This window comes from Lichenostomus cassidix, chromosome 4 (assembly GCF_008360975.1).
Source record: "Lichenostomus cassidix isolate B80296 chromosome 4, HeHo_3.0, whole genome shotgun sequence".
Lineage (NCBI taxonomy): Eukaryota > Metazoa > Chordata > Aves > Passeriformes > Meliphagidae > Lichenostomus > Lichenostomus cassidix.
Window position 1 is genome coordinate 49155830 of NC_139484.1, and position 7715 is coordinate 49163544.

The 7715-nt window shown below is 37.5% G+C and overlaps 1 long non-coding RNA gene across 3 annotated transcripts; it reads left to right on the plus strand.

Moving 5' to 3' along the window:
• Positions 1–242: 242 nt before the first annotated feature.
• On the plus strand, positions 243–7015 carry LOC146438455 (uncharacterized). 3 transcript variants are annotated; one of them, XR_014851774.1, is made up of 3 exons: positions 243–394; positions 6199–6316; positions 6796–7015. It is a non-coding gene; the product is annotated as an uncharacterized LOC146438455 (long non-coding RNA). The 3 variants fall into 3 exon arrangements; XR_014851775.1 differs by lacking the exon at positions 243–394 and adding an exon at positions 5052–5280; XR_014851773.1 differs by lacking the exon at positions 243–394 and adding an exon at positions 5727–5876.
• The last annotated feature ends 700 nt before the right edge of the window (positions 7016–7715 follow it).

Genomic DNA, 7715 nt, shown 5'->3' on the forward strand with positions numbered 1-7715 from the left:
ACCCCACATTGGAGCAGGGGAAGGACTGCTCTCCCTGAGCAGCAGCATGTGAAACAACATGTGGTGAACTGACCATAACCCCCATTCCCTGTCTCTCTGCACTGCTGGGGGAGGAGGTAGAGCTGGGAAGGAGGAAGGGGTAAGGGAATATGTTTTTCTCATTATCTTGCTCTGATTTTGTTAGCAATAAATTCAGTTAATATATCTAATTCAAAACTGTTTTGCCTGTGACAGTATTTGGTAAGTGATCTCTCTCTGTCCTTATCTCAACTCATGTGTCCTTTGTGGTATTTTTTCTCCACTGTGCAGCTGTGGAAGGGAGTGATAGAGAAGCTTTGGTGGGTGTCTGGCATCCAGCCAGTGTCAACCCATGGTAGATGGGAAATCGAGGGAGGTAATTCTGCTCTTTGCTATTCTCTAAAATTCTTGTAATGCACCAGTTAGATACAAAGTGGAACTGTCAACAGATCAAAGTTGACTTTGCTGTGCAAAATAGTTTAGATGTGTCTGTTTATGTCTGTCAAAGATCCATATAATGTAAAAGTCATCTGACTTTGGTCAGTTAGGCATCCTAATGGAGTAATGCCAGGTTACTCCTAGGGGAAAACCAGGTCTTGGATCTTCCGGGTGATGGTTAAGGCTATCTAACTAGAGTAACCTATAGTTAAAGCTGCTAAACCTTTTATTTTCTTGACTGATGGGAAAATAGATAAATTTTCAGATAATTTATTGATGATTTATTTGTTTAATTCAAGAATTTATTTTCCCATTTTATCATGTTTTATTATGTATGATTTTATATTACTTGAGTAGGACACAGGTTGATCTTTGGACATTTCATACATGCAGAGATCACAGGTTTTTATGTGTCCTGCCAGAATGGAGGAACAATTTTGGGTTTAATTTGGGTGATTGAGAGCTGTCTTAAAATATGGAGGATGTTAATACCCTTCTTTCACATTTGGGGAGTTTGCTTGTGTAATTTAGGATGTACTGTCAGGAATTAGAGTCCAATTCAAGTCTGACGTAACTCCATTGACTTACTGGAATTTCCACAGTCACAAATGACTCATAATGCTCAAAATTCAAAAACAAACTCCAAAAGCAAACAATTTTGGGAAACAATGTTTGGTTTGGTTTGGTTTGGTTTGGTTTGTTGTTTTGGTTTTTTTTTTTTTCCCTTGCAGAGCTGGTATTGTATGAAAGAGATATACTAGAAGAATTTGAAAAGCTAATGTAGAACTAAAAAATGTTGTATTTCTTTTACTCTAATGTTATTGAATACTTACTGGAAAATTAGCACATTTCATTGCTGAATTGTGAGGCCCTGAAATGGCTTATCAGACAAAATGTAGAATTTAATTCATTTGACTGAAGAATGTACTGAAAATGGTAAGATACTGGTTCCTTCTCTTGCTGTTTGAAAAACCTTTGCAGACTCTGACCAGTTTTAACTAGCTGCCAACTTTAGCTGATTTTTGTAAATTAAAAATATCACTGTATATTAAAAGAAAAAAAAGAAGAACAAAGGCTGTGACAGCCTGAAGAAGAAATGGTGTCAGGAGACCTAAGAGCAGCCTCCTGAGCACTGGAGGTTACTGAGGAGGTGAAACTGAAGCTGAAGAACACAGTGTGGAAATGGGAGACAGTGGTTTCCTAAAAATGAGGTCATGGGGGAGGAGAATTCTAGCCAAAACAAGAATAAACATTGTTTTGTTAAAAGGTTTTGGAATAAGTTGCCCAGAGAGGCTCTGAAATGTTTTCAAAAGGTTTTCAGGATCTGACTGGACAAAGTCTAGACAAATCCATTCTAAGCTCAGAACCTGTTCTGAACAGGCATTTGGACTGAATCTCCTGAGGTCCTTTTCAGCCTGACCAAACCTATGATTCTTTGCTTCTGCATTAAGTACCACTGCTGGGGGAAGATAAGGATCATTATGTACTTTAAAATCAGCCTGTTCATGGCAACATCTAGCTATAAAACATTGTACTTGTTAAAAAGAAAACCTGAATGAGAACAAATTGCAAGTTAAAATTATCATAATGCAGACATTAACAACAAAGTAAAAGAATAGCCAGTGGCTACCATCTTACATACCTGTATGTAGTACTTTATGCTCCAGCAAGAATGGCATCTGTTGGTTAAAAACAGAGAACAACTGCTATTCTCTATTTAACCAGCAAAAATTAATTATATTTTAATTTTACTGCATAGTCTAAGTATTAAAAGAAAAAAATCTTGGAAAATATGTATTTTCAAAAATATTTTTGTTATATCAGCATGTCTATTTTTTTAAACATAGCTGTTGTTTTCATGATACTTCCAAATTACTTTTGTAAAGCAATGATATTTAGAATTTCGGTGTATAGAAAAAAAAGATTAATGGGGTGATATCAAATACAGTGTGACATATAGACCTCTTCTATGAAGTTTAATTTCTTTGCCTTCTACACAGATACCAAATAATGCCATTATTGATCCACCTATTTTAATGAAAAGTGATTTGACATAAAATTTTAATTACATACGTAGCAATACAGTTTCTGCAGTAAGGAAAATATATCTTTCTATCTGCAGAGCAAAATTCTATACTTATAAATTAATGAGAGAAAAATGCCTATTTGATGACTGTTGTTTTGACCACCTGTGCCTCACATGTCCAGCTGCAGTATGAAGGCTAGATGAAATTTCACTTATACAATATGGTCATATTCTTTGAGACAGTACAGCCAGCAGAAACTTGAGATGAGGATTATCTTGTAGGTCTGGTTTTTCATCCTGGCTAGGGTGTGTTACCTTAATAAGTAAGCCAAATAATTACTTATTTACAGATTCAGCAAATAGTAAGGTCACACTGGCATTTCTGAGCAAAGAACGACACTGAACTGATTGGTTAAAGTGGCCTGAATTTATCTGAAATACTCCAGCAGTAGTTATAAGTCAAGCAAAGCCCTATGGGATTTTAAAAGAAAAAGGTACTGGGATAGAAGGGGATGTGGCATTCAGAACATCCAAAATCATGGCAGGTTTCTGCATAGGTATCCTGTCTACAGCTCAGTTGTTCAGGATTGAACAGCTCTACTGCTCTATGGTTCAGGATTTCATTAGGAAATAGTGAGTGACATTAAAATGATGTGAAAGAAACTGTTTCACAATATGTGCAAGTCTTTCAGTTGTGCTCATAGCTTCTTCAATACAATAGGAAAAGCATTTGTACAATATGTTTTGCCAAACACCTTAAAAATTCTTCATGAATGAGATAAAACTGTCACCAGAAAAACATTTTCCTGTCTAAGCTTTGAGGGAAAACTCACCATTTCTGTTCCTTAATCTACATCACTTCATGCTAGTACTACGTTTTAAAAAAAGACCAGGTTCTTTTTAAGTCCTCAGGTTTTCAGTGTGCATCTTGTAACAGTTTTGAAGGAATCAGGTTGTCAAAAAGTGGTAGTCATGGTTTCACCCCAGCTAGTAACTAAGTACCCCACAGCTGCTTACTGCACCCTGGCCCCCAGTCTGATGGGGATAAGATTTGGGGGAAAAAAGGTAAAACTTGTGGGTTGAGATAAGAACAGCTTAATCATAGGAATAAAATATAATAATAATATTATAATAATTGTAATGGAAAGGGAGGCAACAAAAAGAACAGATAGCAAAATAAAACCCAAGTAACACAAGTGATGAACACTATAATTGTTCATCACCCACTGACGAATGCCAGGCCTATCCCTGAGCAGCAATTGACCCCTCCTGGCAAATCTCCCACCCAGTTTATATATTGAATGTGACGCTCTGTGGTATGGAATATGTCTTTGGCCACTTCAGGGCAACTGTCCTGGCCATGCTTCCTCCATGCTTCTTGTGCACTTCCTTGCTGGCAGAAGATGGGCAGCTTAAATGTCCTTGACTTAGAATAAGCACTGCTTATCAACAACTTAAGCATCAGTGTGTTATCAACATTATTCTCATACTAAATCCAAACCCCAGCCCTATACCAGCTACTAGGAAAAGAAATAACTTTATCTAGCCAAAACCTGGACAGTGGGGAATCAGTACATCACAGAAATTTTTCTCTGTTGGCATTTCTCGAGGCAAACTAGATTTAAAATTTGTTTGTTTTGTGGGGTTTTTTGTTTGTTTGCTTGTTTGGGTTTTTTTGTGAGGGATTTTATTTTATTTTGTTTTATTTTATTGTTGGTAACGGAAGGAGGAAATAGAATTGAAATGTCTTTACATATATATCTATGCAGTACAAGCGCTGGAGTCAGGACCTCCTACTTGCCTTCTCAGTGCTGGGTCATTTACTATCCCTCTTTGTATTTACATAAACCCTGTCTTTTAAATGTACAAATGCAGTGCACCTGTGTGTAACCTGTTCTACATGCTTTGGGAAAAATCTACTAACTTAAGTGGACTAACTGTATACTTATTTCAAATGGTGTTGGAGACTTTTTCAAGTACAGCACTACACCTATAGCATGTGAAGAGTATCTAAGTGGCCTTTATTTAATTAAAAACTACATATGGGTTAAAAGCTCTGGTATCAGTATAATTGGCAGTGAGATAGAACCTGTGAGATATAAAACGGAGATAGCAGGTATATGCAGGAGAGGTTAAACAAGGCTTCTGTTCACAAAATCTGCTTGCCTATATTGCCAGGTGATGTTGTTTAATTCTTACTTCTGGTCCTAAATGGCTGTGCCTGATGTCTCTGTCTTGTTGGGCTCTCTCCTTGTTTCACTAGAGATGCAGCAGCATCTGCACTGGTTTTAAAGGGACCATTTGGGACCATTTGTAGCAGTTATAAAGAAGGGCAAGATTACAACGGACACTAATTTAAATGAAAAGCAGTTGGGTATTTTATATGTCTGGGATGTAGGGATTTTCCATTTCAGCTCTTCTTCAGTTATTTTCTTTATAATTTGATGAAAAGCATCACATACTCGCTAAAGGAATTTCTCTTTGTTGCAGCTCTGTGAAATAGGGAAGCATGATCATTTTCAGGAAACTGGTAGTGTGAGCAGGGAAGGGTGAAAATTACAGTGTTTGAATCAGTAAATTCATTGTTAATTGTCCAAATGCCTATCTCAGTTTGAAATTGTGGATTTAGGCTTAAATGTTTCAAGAGGTCAAGAGCTGAACCTGGCTTTGTTGAAAACTTTGGGGAAAGCAGTGCACCATCCTTCCCCTCTTACATGCAGGTGTCCACTTGGAATTCAGTTGTATTTGGTGGAGCAATAGAGATTTGATGGGCTTTGAGGATAGTGGACTTTTCCTAAGTAATCTCCTAAATTATGAACACAATGGTGAAATAGCCAAATACATTTATAAGTTGGTTTAGAAACTTCTTTCTCTCTACCATATGATAAAGACATATTAATAAATAATAGAAAAATGCCTGAGGCCATGAGCATACTACTGTGGTTAGATAACATTGCTCAGAGTGTGCTCTGAGGAAACTGGTGATTTTTGAACTGTGCTTACCCAGCCACCACCACAGATCTTGGGCACAGAGACACCAGTGACATAACAACTGACTAGCTGTGCTTTTTGGGCTAGCTAGCTGGTGTGCTTGGCCACACCAACACCCTGGGCCTAGACTTAGCCTCTTCCAAGGTGGTTGGTTTCTGTGCGCATCACTGTCCTGAATAGTGGAGACAATTGCAATGTACCTTCATTCCTGTTTCCAAGCTGTGGAATGCCTGTTAGTATGTGTCGCTGTCTCTCTGTGTCTGAACAAAATTTGCTGTTACCCTTTCAATATTTTTTGTGACTGTCCTGTGACTGTTTTTGCCCAGTCATTCCTAGGTGCTTCAGCCATGTTCTGTCCCTTATGAGCCTCAGGGCAGGCACAGCCTCCCAGACCTGGAGAGAGGTGTGAAGGGTACCTTTCCCTCCCAACACTTTTGCACCAAATGTTCTCTGCATCAGATCCACACAGGAGGGTGTTCTGTCCCTCTGGACAGCCTGGCCCTCGCCTCTGCAGAGGCTGGTTATGTAACCTTGTGAGGCTAAATTCCAGTATCTATAGTAACATTAAACAGAAAAAAACCAGTTCCCAAAACAGGAAAAAGTTACTGAAAACTACCCAGAAATTAGATTTTCCCTCTCATGGGTCACATAAGCAGCAAAACATGGGTTGTTGGATCTATATAAACTGTAGATGAAATCCTTATCCCTACTGTGTCCTTTCACAGTATTGCAAGAGAGATGGAAGCAAGGAGTCTTTAGAGAGGAGACAGTGGACCTGGAACAGGAACAGACATAGAACCTTGTGGCACTTTCCAAAGATCCAAAGATGCTTTCAGAAACTTGGTAAGAGGGTTTTACTACGGATGGATGTGGGAAGAGCTGCGGGAATGTTGATAATGGCTGCCTTTTCAAGTGTATTGGTGCTGGGAGAGCACTGCTGCTCATGTGCCTGTTGAAGTGTCTGTCTGGGATGTCTGAATTACATGGGACTAAGAAGAGCAAGATTAGGAGAGCATGGCTTTTCAGTTTACTCTCCTCAGTCTACACGGAAGGCATGCTCTCCTCAGGCTTCTTTGGATCCCTTGTGAACAGCAAAGTTATTCTTGTAGTGAGTGCCTCTTAAAGGGAGGCATGACAAAAGCAGATTCACATCAGTGAAGGAATGCCACCTTTGGTAAACAGTTATTTAGAAATACCAGCATAAAAATCTGCTGTAACGATTCTGAAGCTTATTTTTTAAAATAAATACAAGCTATATTTATATAGAATTAATTTACAAATAAAATACTTTATAAATAAACATGCTGTATTTATTTCTGCAGGCATCAAATCTCTTCTGTAATCTCTTTGGAGCAAACAATATCCAAAGTCTTCCTTTGGCCTCTTCCGTTGTGCCAGTTGCCATTTCTCCTCTTTATGAAGCAGTTGCAGACTACATCTAGGGAGGGCAATATATTGTGCATAAATAAAATAAATAGGCCTTGACTAACTTCTAATAAAATGCCTGGACTAACTTCTAATAAATGGCCTGGACAAACTGCTACTGGTCAGGTGTGTATTCAATGAATAATTAGAAATTTAGAGTTTGGGGTTTTTGGAGTCTCCAGTTTTGTACAGAATATAGGTATTTTTCTTGGATAAGATTAATGGCTCTTACTTTTAATGCGATTTTTATCTTTTTGGTTTTTTGTTTTTCTATGCTTGAATACTTGACTTTTATAAAAGAAATGTGATATAACTCTAGCATTATATTTGGGCACAAAGTTTAATCTCTTTTTGGAGTGTGCTTATCGTAAGAATTATAAATTCATAATACAGAAGTCTCAAATCAGAGCTTTTAATTATTTAGTTTCAGAGATAATAAAATGTGTCAGTTGTTTAAGATCTAATGTGAAAAGAGAAAAGGTGCTTTAATTTAAGAGTCAAACTATCAAGCTTTGAGGAGATACTATTTTACAAAATAAGACAGGTAAAATAACATTCATTTTCAAAAGCAGTTTAATTTCATTACCTTAGGGAAATAATTGTATAACTCAAAATACAAGTTAATGTTTCTCTCAAAAAGGTCTATAAACTTGCTTCAAAATTTGCCACTAAGTCTGAAATGCTTAAACTCTCAAATCTTCCAAATAAAACTGTTGCAAACATTCGTCCTTTGGAGCTGGAAGTTCTCAGAAATAAGCACTTGAGAAAGTTAGAACCTCTTATATGGACACCATCAACTCAGAGAAGTCCTCAGTGA